At 50.8% G+C, this 11,206-nt stretch overlaps 1 non-coding gene across 1 annotated transcript; it reads left to right on the top strand.

The window, feature by feature from the left end:
• The first annotated feature begins 758 nt into the window (after window positions 1-758).
• Window positions 759-830, top strand: TRNAR-UCU (transfer RNA arginine (anticodon UCU)). The gene has a single exon. It is a non-coding gene; the product is annotated as a tRNA-Arg (tRNA).
• The last annotated feature ends 10,376 nt before the right edge of the window (window positions 831-11,206 follow it).

The following is an 11,206-nucleotide window of genomic DNA, read 5'->3' as shown; positions in this document are numbered from 1 at the left end:
GCATGCGCCGTTCCATGGTCTGCTCACGGCCATCTTTTTTACGGGCACCGATGCCCATAATGGATTTTAATGGGCAGCTCCAAAAAAATGTTAACTCTACGGGCGGTTGCAAACACCGTGGGGCCCCCTGCTGGACACCGGGCCCTCGGTCGGCGCCCGACTGCCCGAATGGTCAGTCCGCCCCTGGAGGGGAGGTAAGCAAACACAGGAAGATCACTGCATAACCATGACAGTGATATCCTCTCATTACCGAGTTTCCTTATGTCACCGGTGACTGATGACATCAATGCACAATTGGATTCCTGCTTTACTCAACAACGGGCAACACTGGCTGTTGATCCCAATGTTGAAAGTCGTAATAATCAGACCCGTCTTCACCCACGGGAATTATTCCAGGTACCAATCTCCGGTGATTTAATAGGCCGGGCCAACATGGCGTGCAGGCGTGGGGGTTCAGGTGTCTCGGCATTGCTGGCGCTGTGTGTTAAGCTGCGCGGGCGCAGTTATTTAGTTATTATATTATTAGTAGTGCAGTGTTATTATAGTGTGTGATTGTAGTGCAGTGTTATTATATTGTGTGATTGTAGTGCAGTGTTAGTATAGTGTCTATGGGCAGCACAGAGGCTTAGGGGTGAGTCTTGCAGCAATGGGGTCCTTGGTTCAAATCCTGACCAGGACACTATCTGCATGGAGTTTGCATGTTCTCCCTGTGCTTGCGTGGGTTTCCTCCCCCACTATGAAAGACATGCAACTTTTTTGCGTTGGTGGTGCAGTGGTGAGCATAGCTGCTTTCTAAGCAGATGACCCGGGTTCGATTCCCGGCCAACGCCCTCTCCAAGATGTCTGCCTCACCTTCTCGGTGTATTGAGTCCCCAGGGGGGAAAGTGCTGTACAAATTAAGTGTTGAGTATCTATGAAAAAGGAAAGAGATTGTGGGACTTTATATGAAGCACACTACTAAATGAAACGAACCAATGAGAACAATAATTGTTTAATTACAAAGGGCCTATATACATATAAATTGGTAGAGAAGGTATATATAATGTAATATAATAAAAAAGGTCTCGACAGATATCATCAAAACAATTGATAGTCCTCAATTATTCCAACATGAGACACATAATAATGGACCTTGGGTATGTGGGCCCAAATTGTACCGCTAACATTTATACATGGATAAGAATCAGCCTCTTTGGTGTTTACAAAAAAACTTTTTTTTTTGCTACAAAATTACTTAGAATCCCCAAACATTATAAAAAACAAAATTCAAACACCCTAGAGAATAAAATGGCGGTCGTTTATAATATGCATTTTTGAACTAAAAAATAAGAGACCAGTGAAGTTAGCCCAATTTTTTTTTTATATTGTGAAAGATGATGTTACGCCAAATAAATTGATACCCAACATGTCACACTTCAAAATTGCGCCCCGCTTGTGGAATGGCGAGAAACGTTTACCCTTAAAAATCTCCACAGGCGACGTCTAAAAAATTCTACAGGTGGCATGTTTTGAGTTACAGTTGCCAATCGGTGCCCAGTAGCTGTCTGTCAGTGCCTCATTATAACCTCTGGTCAGTGCCCAATAAAGTGCCAATCAGTGCCCACCACAGTGCAAATCAGTGCCCACTATAGTGCCAGTGTCCATCATAATGCCAATCAGTGCCCAGCATTAACACCTGTCAGTACCTGCCCAATCAATGCTGCCCATCAGTGCCATCTATTAGTGTCCATCAATGCCACCAGTCAATGCCCATCAGTGCTCCCTGTCAGTGCCCATCAGTGCCCCCTGTCAGTGCCCATCAGTACTGCATATCAGTGCCACCTATCAGTGCCCATCAAATCTACATATCAGTGTCGCCTATCAGTGCCCATCAATTCTACATATCAGTGCCTCCTCATCAGTGCCAACTCATCAGTGCCCATCGGTGCCGCCTCATCAGTGCTGCCTCATCAGTGCCCATCAGTGAAGGAGAAAACTACATTTTATAACAGAAACAAAGAAAAATTTTTTTTTCAAAAATGTCTTTTTTTAGTTTGTTTAGTAAAAAATAAACACCCCCCCCCCCCCCCCCAGAGGTGATCAAATCCCACAAAAATAAATCTCTATTTGTGGGAAGAAAATGATAAAAATGTAGATTGGGTACAGTGTCGTATATGACCGAGTAATTGTCATTCAAAGTATGACAGCGCTGAAAGCTGAGACTTGCCCTGGGCAGGAAAGGGGTGGCAGTGCCCCCCGGTATTGAAGGGGTTCATTTAGTGGTGCGCTTCATATAAAGTCGCACAATCTCTCTCCTATCTCGGTGTAGCAGGTATGGAGGTCTATGAACTGTCATAGTCATCGCCTCATACAAAGTCACAACTGCTTTTAGGTTTTCTTTTTCGGGGAGTAAATCTGAACGGTGGAATAAAATGTAAACCAAAACGAATGAAGTGAATGTGTCGGATGTTTGTAGAGATTTTATTAAACACTTTTGAATAACAGATTTCCTGCAGGTGGATGTGATTGTTTTGTGTTCCCCTTTTCAGCCAGTAGGTGGAGCACTCGCCTCCTTTTCAGGTATTTCCTAGGCTCTCCTTCACAGCTTGGCTGGAGAAAGGCTCTAAAGATTGAGGCCGGGTTCACGCATGTGCGGCCGCGGGTTTGTGCCCGGGGTCCGGTGCGTGTGTGTTCACCGGTTGGGGTCTGAATTTGCACGTGAACCGGACCCAAACACGCACACGCAGTTTGCAATCCGCTCCGCGGCCGCCCCGGACCAATGTGAGGCGGCAGAGCATCCCCCCACCCCAAAACACATCCCCCTCCATGTTGCAGGCATGTGGCCTGGTATTGTTGAGGAGGGGGGGGGGGTGGGACTCAACCTTTTTTTTCTATTGCTAGCAATGTATTTTTTTTTTCTATTCAGCTGTCAGCGGGGAAGCCCATTGACAGCTGATGGTCTGTTGTTAAGGATGCAGCGGCCGGCTTCCCAGCTCCGCTACTTAACAACAATCTATTCACTGTGTCCTGATTGGGCAAAGCTTTGCTCAATCAGGGCTCAGAATGCACTTTACTGCGCTTTGCAAATTCGGGCGTCCACCGAACAGGCGATGTGCGGGCCGAACTTTTGCCCAACTCTAGTCAACGCTGTGTGTGAATCACTGACAGTCTATCACACAGTGTCCTGACCTGGGAAACACTGCTATGTAGTAGGCTGTCATTAGATTAGGGTGATTAAACAGAATCTATACCCCCATCAGAGCCCCCCTTACATCAGGTGTCCCCATCAGAGTCCCCCCTTACATCGGGTATCCCCAGTAGAGCTCCTCCTTACATCGGGTATCCCCAGTAGAGCTCCTCCTTACATCAGGTATCCCCAGTAGAGTGCCTCCTTACATCGGGTATCCCCAGTAGAGTGCCTCCTTACATCGGGTATCCCCAGTAGAGTGCCTCCTAACATCGGGTATCCCCAGTAGATTGGCACCTTACATCGGGTATCCCCAGTAGAGCGCCTCCTTACATCCGGTATCCCCAGTAGAGTGCCTCCTTACATCGGGTATCCCCAGTAGAGTGCCTCCTTACATCGGGTATCCCCAGTAGAGCGCCTCCTTACATCAGGTATCCCCAGTAGAGCACCTCCTTACATCAGGTGTCCTCAGTAGAGTGCCTCCTTACATCAGGTGTCCCCAGTAGAGCACCTCCTTACATCAGGTATCCCCATTAGAGTGCCTCCTTACATCAGGTATCCCCAATAGAGTGCCTCCTTACATCAGGTGTCCCCAGTAGAGTGCCTCCTTACATCAGGTGTCCCCAGTAGAGTGCCTCCTTACATCAGGTGTCCCCAGTAGAGTGCCTCCTTACATCAGGTATCCCCAGTAGAGTGCCTCCTTACATCAGGTGTCCTCAATAGAGTGCCTCCTTACATCAGGTATCCCCAGTAGAGTGCCTCCTTACATCAGGTATCCCCAGTAGAGTGCCTCCTTACATCAGGTGTCCCCAGTAGAGTGCCTCCTTACATCAGGTGTCCCCAGTAGAGTGCCTCCTTACATCAGGTATCCCCAGTAGAGTGCCTCCTTACATCAGGTATCCCCAGTAGAGTGCCTCCTTACATTAGGTATCCCCAGTAGACCGCCTACATCAGGTGTCCCCAGTAGAGTGCCTCCTTACATCAGGAATCCCCAGAAGAGTGCTCCTTACATCAGGTATCCCCAGTAGAGTGCCTCCTTACATCAGGTATCCCCAGTAGAGTGCCTCCTTACATCGGGTATCCCCAGTAGACCGCCTACATCAGGTGTCCCCAGTAGAGTGCCTCCTTACATCAGGTGTCCTCAGTAGAGTGCCTCCTTACATCAGGTATCCCCAGTAGAGCACCTCCTTACATCAGGTATCCCCAGTAGAGTGCCTCCTTACATCAGGTGTCCCCAGTAGAGCGCCTCCTTACATCAGGTATCCCCAGTAGAGCACCTCCTTACATCAGGTATCCCTAGTAGAGTGCCTCCTTACATCGGGTATACCCAGTAGAGTGCCTCCTTACATCAGGTATACCCAGTAGAGCACCTCCTTACATCAGGTGTCCCCAGTAGAGTTCCCCCCTTCATCAGGTATCCCCAGTAGAGTGCCTCCGTACATCAGGTATCCCCAGTAGAGTGCCTCCTTACATCAGGTATACCCAGTAGACCGCCTACATCAGGTGTCCCCAGTAGAGTGCCTCCTTACATCAGGTATCCCCAGTAGAGTGCCTTCTTACATCAGGTATCCACAGTAGAGCGCCTCCTTACATCAGGTATCCCCAGTAGAGTGCCTCCTTACATCAGGTATCCCCAGTAGAGTGCCTCCTTACATTAGGTATCCCCAGTTGACCGCCTACATCAGGTGTCCCCAGTAGAGTGCCTCCTTACATCGGGTATCCCCAGTAGAGTGCCTCCTTACATCAGGTATCCCCAGTAGAGCACCTCCTTACATCAGGTGTCCCCAGTAGAGTGCCTCCTTACATCAGGTGTCCCCAGTAGAGTGCCTCCTTACATCAGGTATCCCCAGTAGAGTGCCTCCTTACATTAGGTATCCCCAGTAGACCGCCTACATCAGGTGTCCCCAGTAGAGTGCCTCCTTACATCAGGAATCCCCAGTAGAGTGCCTCCTTACATCAGGTATCCCCAGTAGAGTGCCTCCTTACATCAGGTATCCCCAGTAGAGTGCCTCCTTACATCAGTTATCCCCAGTAGACCGCCTACATCAGGTGTCCCCAGTAGAGTGCCTCCTTACATCAGGTGTCCCCAGTAGAGTGCCTCCTTACATCAGGTGTCCCCAGTAGAGTGCCTCCTTACATCAGGTATCCCCAGTAGAGCACCTCCTTACATCAGGTATCCCCAGTAGAGTGCCTCCTTACATCAGGTGTCCCCAGTAGAGCGCCTCCTTACATCAGGTATCCCCAGTAGAGCACCTCCTTACATCAGGTATCCCTAGTAGAGTGCCTCCTTACATCGGGTATCCCCAGTAGAGTGCCTCCTTACATCAGGTATCCCCAGTAGAGCACCTCCTTACATCAGGTGTCCCCAGTAGAGTGCCTCCTTACATCAGGTATCCCCAGTAGAGTGCCTCCTTACATCAGGTATCCCCAGTAGAGTGCCTCCTTACATCAGGTATACCCAGTAGCCCGCCTACATCAGGTGTCCCCAGTAGAGTGCCTCCTTACATCAGGTATCCCCAGTAGAGTGCCTCCTTACATCAGGTATCCCCAGTAGAGCGCCTCCTTACATCAGGTATCCCCAGTAGAGTGCCTCCTTACATCAGGTATCCCCAGTAGAGTGCCTCCTTACATCAGGTATCCCCAGTAGAGTGCCTCCTTACATCAGGTATCCCCAGTAGACCGCCTACATCAGGTGTCCCCAGTAGAGTGCCTCCTTACATCAGGTGTCCTCAGTAGAGTGCCTCCTTACATCAGGTATCCCCAGTAGAGCACCTCCTTACATCAGGTATCCCTAGTAGAGTGCCTCCTTACATCAGGTATACCCAGTAGAGCACCTCCTTACATCAGGTGTCCCCAGTAGAGTTCCCCCCTTCATCAGGTATCCCCAGTAGAGTGCCTCCGTACATCAGGTATCCCCAGTAGAGTGCCTCCTTACATCAGGTATACCCAGTAGACCGCCTACATCAGGTGTCCCCAGTAGAGTGCCTCCTTACATCAGGTATCCCCAGTAGAGTGCCTCCTTACATCAGGTATCCCCAGTAGAGCGCCTCCTTACATCAGGTATCCCCAGTAGAGTGCCTCCTTACATCAGGTATCCCCAGTAGAGTGCCTCCTTACATTAGGTATCCCCAGTAGAGTGCCTCCTTACATTAGGTATCCCCAGTTGACCGCCTACATCAGGTGTCCCCAGTAGAGTGCCTCCTTACATCGGGTATCCCCAGTAGAGTGCCTCCTTACATCAGGTATCCCCAGTAGAGCACCTCCTTACATCAGGTGTCCCCAGTAGAGTGCCTCCTTACATCAGGTGTCCCCAGTAGAGTGCCTCCTTACATCAGGTATCCCCAGTAGAGTGCCTCCTTACATCAGGTATCCCCAGTAGAGTGCCTCCTTACATTAGGTATCCCCAGTAGACCGCCTACATCAGGTGTCCCCAGTAGAGTGCCTCCTTACATCAGGAATCCCCAGTAGAGTGCCTCCTTACATCAGGTATCCCCAGTAGAGTGCATCCTTACATCAGGTATCCCCAGTAGAGTGCCTCCTTACATCAGTTATCCCCAGTAGACCGCCTACATCAGGTGTCCCCAGTAGAGTGCCTCCTTACATCAGGTGTCCCCAGTAGAGTGCCTCCTTACATCAGGTGTCCCCAGTAGAGTGCCTCCTTACATCAGGTATCCCCAGTAGAGCACCTCCTTACATCAGGTATCCCCAGTAGAGTGCCTCCTTACATCAGGTGTCCCCAGTAGAGCGCCTCCTTACATCAGGTATCCCCAGTAGAGCACCTCCTTACATCAGGTATCCCTAGTAGAGTGCCTCCTTACATCGGGTATCCCCAGTAGAGTGCCTCCTTACATCAGGTATCCCCAGTAGAGCACCTCCTTACATCAGGTGTCCCCAGTAGAGTGCCTCCTTACATCAGGTATCCCCAGTAGAGTGCCTCCTTACATCAGGTATCCCCAGTAGAGTGCCTCCTTACATCAGGTATACCCAGTAGCCCGCCTACATCAGGTGTCCCCAGTAGAGTGCCTCCTTACATCAGGTATCCCCAGTAGAGTGCCTCCTTACATCAGGTATCCCCAGTAGAGCGCCTCCTTACATCAGGTATCCCCAGTAGAGTGCCTCCTTACATCAGGTATCCCCAGTAGAGTGCCTCCTTACATCAGGTATCCCCAGTAGAGTGCCTCCTTACATCAGGTATCCCCAGTAGACCGCCTACATCAGGTGTCCCCAGTAGAGTGCCTCCTTACATCAGGTGTCCTCAGTAGAGTGCCTCCTTACATCAGGTATCCCCAGTAGAGCACCTCCTTACATCAGGTATCCCCAGTAGAGTGCCTCCTTACATCAGGTATCCCCAGTAGAGTGCCTCCTTACATCAGTTATCCCCAGTAGACCGCCTACATCAGGTGTCCCCAGTAGAGTGCCTCCTTACATCAGGTATCCCCAGTAGAGTGCCTCCTTACATCAGGTGTCCTCAATAGAGTGTCTCCTTACATCAGGTATCCCCAGTAGAGTGCCTCCTTACATCAGGTATCCCCAGTAGAGTGCCTCCTTACATCAGGTATCCCCAGTAGAGTGCCTCCTTGCATCAGGTATCCCCAGTAGAGCACCTCCTTACATCAGGTATCCCCAGTAGAGCACCTCCTTACATCAGGTATCCCCAGTAGAGCATCTCCTTACATCAGGTATCCCCAGTAGAGTGCCTCCTTACATCAGGTATCCCCAGTAGAGTGCCTCCTTACATCAGGTGTCCTCAATAGAGTGCCTCCTTACATCAGGTATCCCCAGTAGAGTGCCTCCTTACATCAGGTATCCCCAGTAGAGTGCCTCCTTACATCAGGTATCCCCAGTAGAGTGCCTCCTTACATCAGGTGTCCTCAGTAGAGTGCCTCCTTACATCAGGTGTCCCCAGTAGAGTGCCTCCTTACATCAGGGATCCCCAGTAGACCGCCTACATCAGGTGTCCCCAGTAGAGTGCCTTCTTACATCAGGTGTCCCCAGTAGAGTGCCTCCTTACATCAGGTGTCCCCAGTAGACCGCCTACATCAGGTGTCCCCAGTAGAGTGCCTCCTTACATCAGGTGTCCCCAGTAGAGTGCCTCCTTACATCAGGTGTCCTCAGTAGAGTGCCTCCTTACATCAGGTATCCCCAGTAGAGCACCTCCTTACATCAGGTATCCCCAGTAGAGTGCCTCCTTACATCAGGTATCCCCAGTAGAGTGCCTCCTTACATCAGTTATCCCCAGTAGACCGCCTACATCAGGTGTCCCCAGTAGAGTGCCTCCTTACATCAGGTATCCCCAGTAGAGTGCCTCCTTACATCAGGTGTCCTCAATAGAGTGTCTCCTTACATCAGGTATCCCCAGTAGAGTGCCTCCTTACATCAGGTATCCCCAGTAGAGTGCCTCCTTACATCAGGTATCCCCAGTAGAGTGCCTCCTTGCATCAGGTATCCCCAGTAGAGCACCTCCTTACATCAGGTATCCCCAGTAGAGCACCTCCTTACATCAGGTATCCCCAGTAGAGCATCTCCTTACATCAGGTATCCCCAGTAGAGTGCCTCCTTACATCAGGTATCCCCAGTAGAGTGCCTCCTTACATCAGGTGTCCTCAATAGAGTGCCTCCTTACATCAGGTATCCCCAGTAGAGTGCCTCCTTACATCAGGTATCCCCAGTAGAGTGCCTCCTTACATCAGGTATCCCCAGTAGAGTGCCTCCTTACATCAGGTGTCCTCAGTAGAGTGCCTCCTTACATCAGGTGTCCCCAGTAGAGTGCCTCCTTACATCAGGTATCCCCAGTAGACCGCCTACATCAGGTGTCCCCAGTAGAGTGCCTTCTTACATCAGGTGTCCCCAGTAGAGTGCCTCCTTACATCAGGTGTCCCCAGTAGACCGCCTACATCAGGTGTCCCCAGTAGAGCGCCTCCTTACATCAGGTATCCCCAGTAGAGTGCCTCCTTACATCAGGTATCCCCAGTAGAGTGCCTCCTTACATCAGGTATCCCCAGTAGAGTGCCTCCTTACATCAGGTATCCCCAGTAGACCGCCTACATCAGGTGTCCCCAGTAGAGTGCCTCCTTACATCAGGTGTCCTCAGTAGAGTGCCTCCTTACATCAGGTATCCCCAGTAGAGCACCTCCTTACATCAGGTATCCCCAGTAGAGTGCCTCCTTACATCAGGTATCCCCAGTAGAGTGCCTCCTTACATCAGTTATCCCCAGTAGACCGCCTACATCAGGTGTCCCCAGTAGAGTGCCTCCTTACATCAGGTATCCCCAGTAGAGTGCCTCCTTACATCAGGTGTCCCCAGTAGACCGCCTACATCAGGTGTCCCCAGTAGAGTGCCTCCTTACATCAGGTGTCCCCAGTAGAGTGCCTCCTTACATCAGGTGTCCCCAGTAGAGCACCTCCTTACATCAGGTATCCCCAGTAGAGTGCCTCCTTACATCAGGTATCCCCAGTAGAGTGCCTCCTTACATCAGTTATCCCCAGTAGACCGCCTACATCAGGTGTCCCCAGTAGAGTGCCTCCTTACATCAGGTATCCCCAGTAGAGTGCCTCCTTACATCAGGTGTCCTCAATAGAGTGTCTCCTTACATCAGGTATCCCCAGTAGAGTGCCTCCTTACATCAGGTATCCCCAGTAGAGTGCCTCCTTACATCAGGTATCCCCAGTAGAGTGCCTCCTTGCATCAGGTATCCCCAGTAGAGCACCTCCTTACATCAGGTATCCCCAGTAGAGCACCTCCTTACATCAGGTATCCCCAGTAGAGCATCTCCTTACATCAGGTATCCCCAGTAGAGTGCCTCCTTACATCAGGTATCCCCAGTAGAGTGCCTCCTTACATCAGGTGTCCTCAATAGAGTGCCTCCTTACATCAGGTATCCCCAGTAGAGTGCCTCCTTACATCAGGTATCCCCAGTAGAGTGCCTCCTTACATCAGGTATCCCCAGTAGAGTGCCTCCTTACATCAGGTGTCCTCAGTAGAGTGCCTCCTTACATCAGGTGTCCCCAGTAGAGTGCCTCCTTACATCAGGTATCCCCAGTAGACCGCCTACATCAGGTGTCCCCAGTAGAGTGCCTTCTTACATCAGGTGTCCCCAGTAGAGTGCCTCCTTACATCAGGTGTCCCCAGTAGACCGCCTACATCAGGTGTCCCCAGTAGAGCGCCTCCTTACATCAGGTATCCCCAGTAGAGTGCCTCCTTACATCAGGTATCCCCAGTAGAGTGCCTCCTTACATCAGGTATCCCCAGTAGAGTGCCTCCTTACATCAGGTATGCCCAGTAGACCGCCTACATCAGGTGTCCCCAGTAGAGTGCCTCCTTACATCAGGTGTCCTCAGTAGAGTGCCTCCTTACATCAGGTATCCCCAGTAGAGCGCCTCCTTACATCAGGTATCCCCAGTAGAGTGCCTCCTTACATCAGGTATCCCCAGTAGAGTGCCTCCTTACATCAGTTATCCCCAGTAGACCGCCTACATCAGGTGTCCCCAGTAGAGTGCCTCCTTACATCAGGTATCCCCAGTAGAGTGCCTCCTTACATCAGGTGTCCTAAATAGAGTGTCTCCTTACATCAGGTATCCCCAGTAGAGTGCCTCCTTACATCAGGTATCCCCAGTAGAGTGCCTCCTTACATCAGGTATCCCCAGTAGAGTGCCTCCTTGCATCAGGTATCCCCAGTAGAGCACCTCCTTACATCAGGTATCCCCAGTAGAGCACCTCCTTACATCAGGTATCCCCAGTAGAGCATCTCCTTACATCAGGTATCCCCAGTAGAGTGCCTCCTTACATCAGGTATCCCCAGTAGAGTGCCTCCTTACATCAGGTGTCCTCAATAGAGTGCCTCCTTACATCAGGTATCCCCAGTAGAGTGCCTCCTTACATCAGGTATCCCCAGTAGAGTGCCTCCTTACATCAGGTATCCCCAGTAGAGTGCCTCCTTACATCAGGTGTCCTCAGTAGAGTGCCTCCTTACATCAGGTGTCCCCAGTAGAGTGCCTCCTTACATCAGGTATCCCCAGTAGACCACCTACATCAGGTGTCCC

Source organism: Lithobates pipiens, unplaced genomic scaffold, assembly GCF_037356315.1.
Source record: "Lithobates pipiens isolate NorthernLeopardFrog02 unplaced genomic scaffold, aLitPip1_a1.2 Scaffold_25, whole genome shotgun sequence".
Lineage (NCBI taxonomy): Eukaryota > Metazoa > Chordata > Amphibia > Anura > Ranidae > Lithobates > Lithobates pipiens.
Note: the sequence above shows the minus strand (reverse complement) of the source record. Positions and strands in the feature narration are given on the sequence as shown.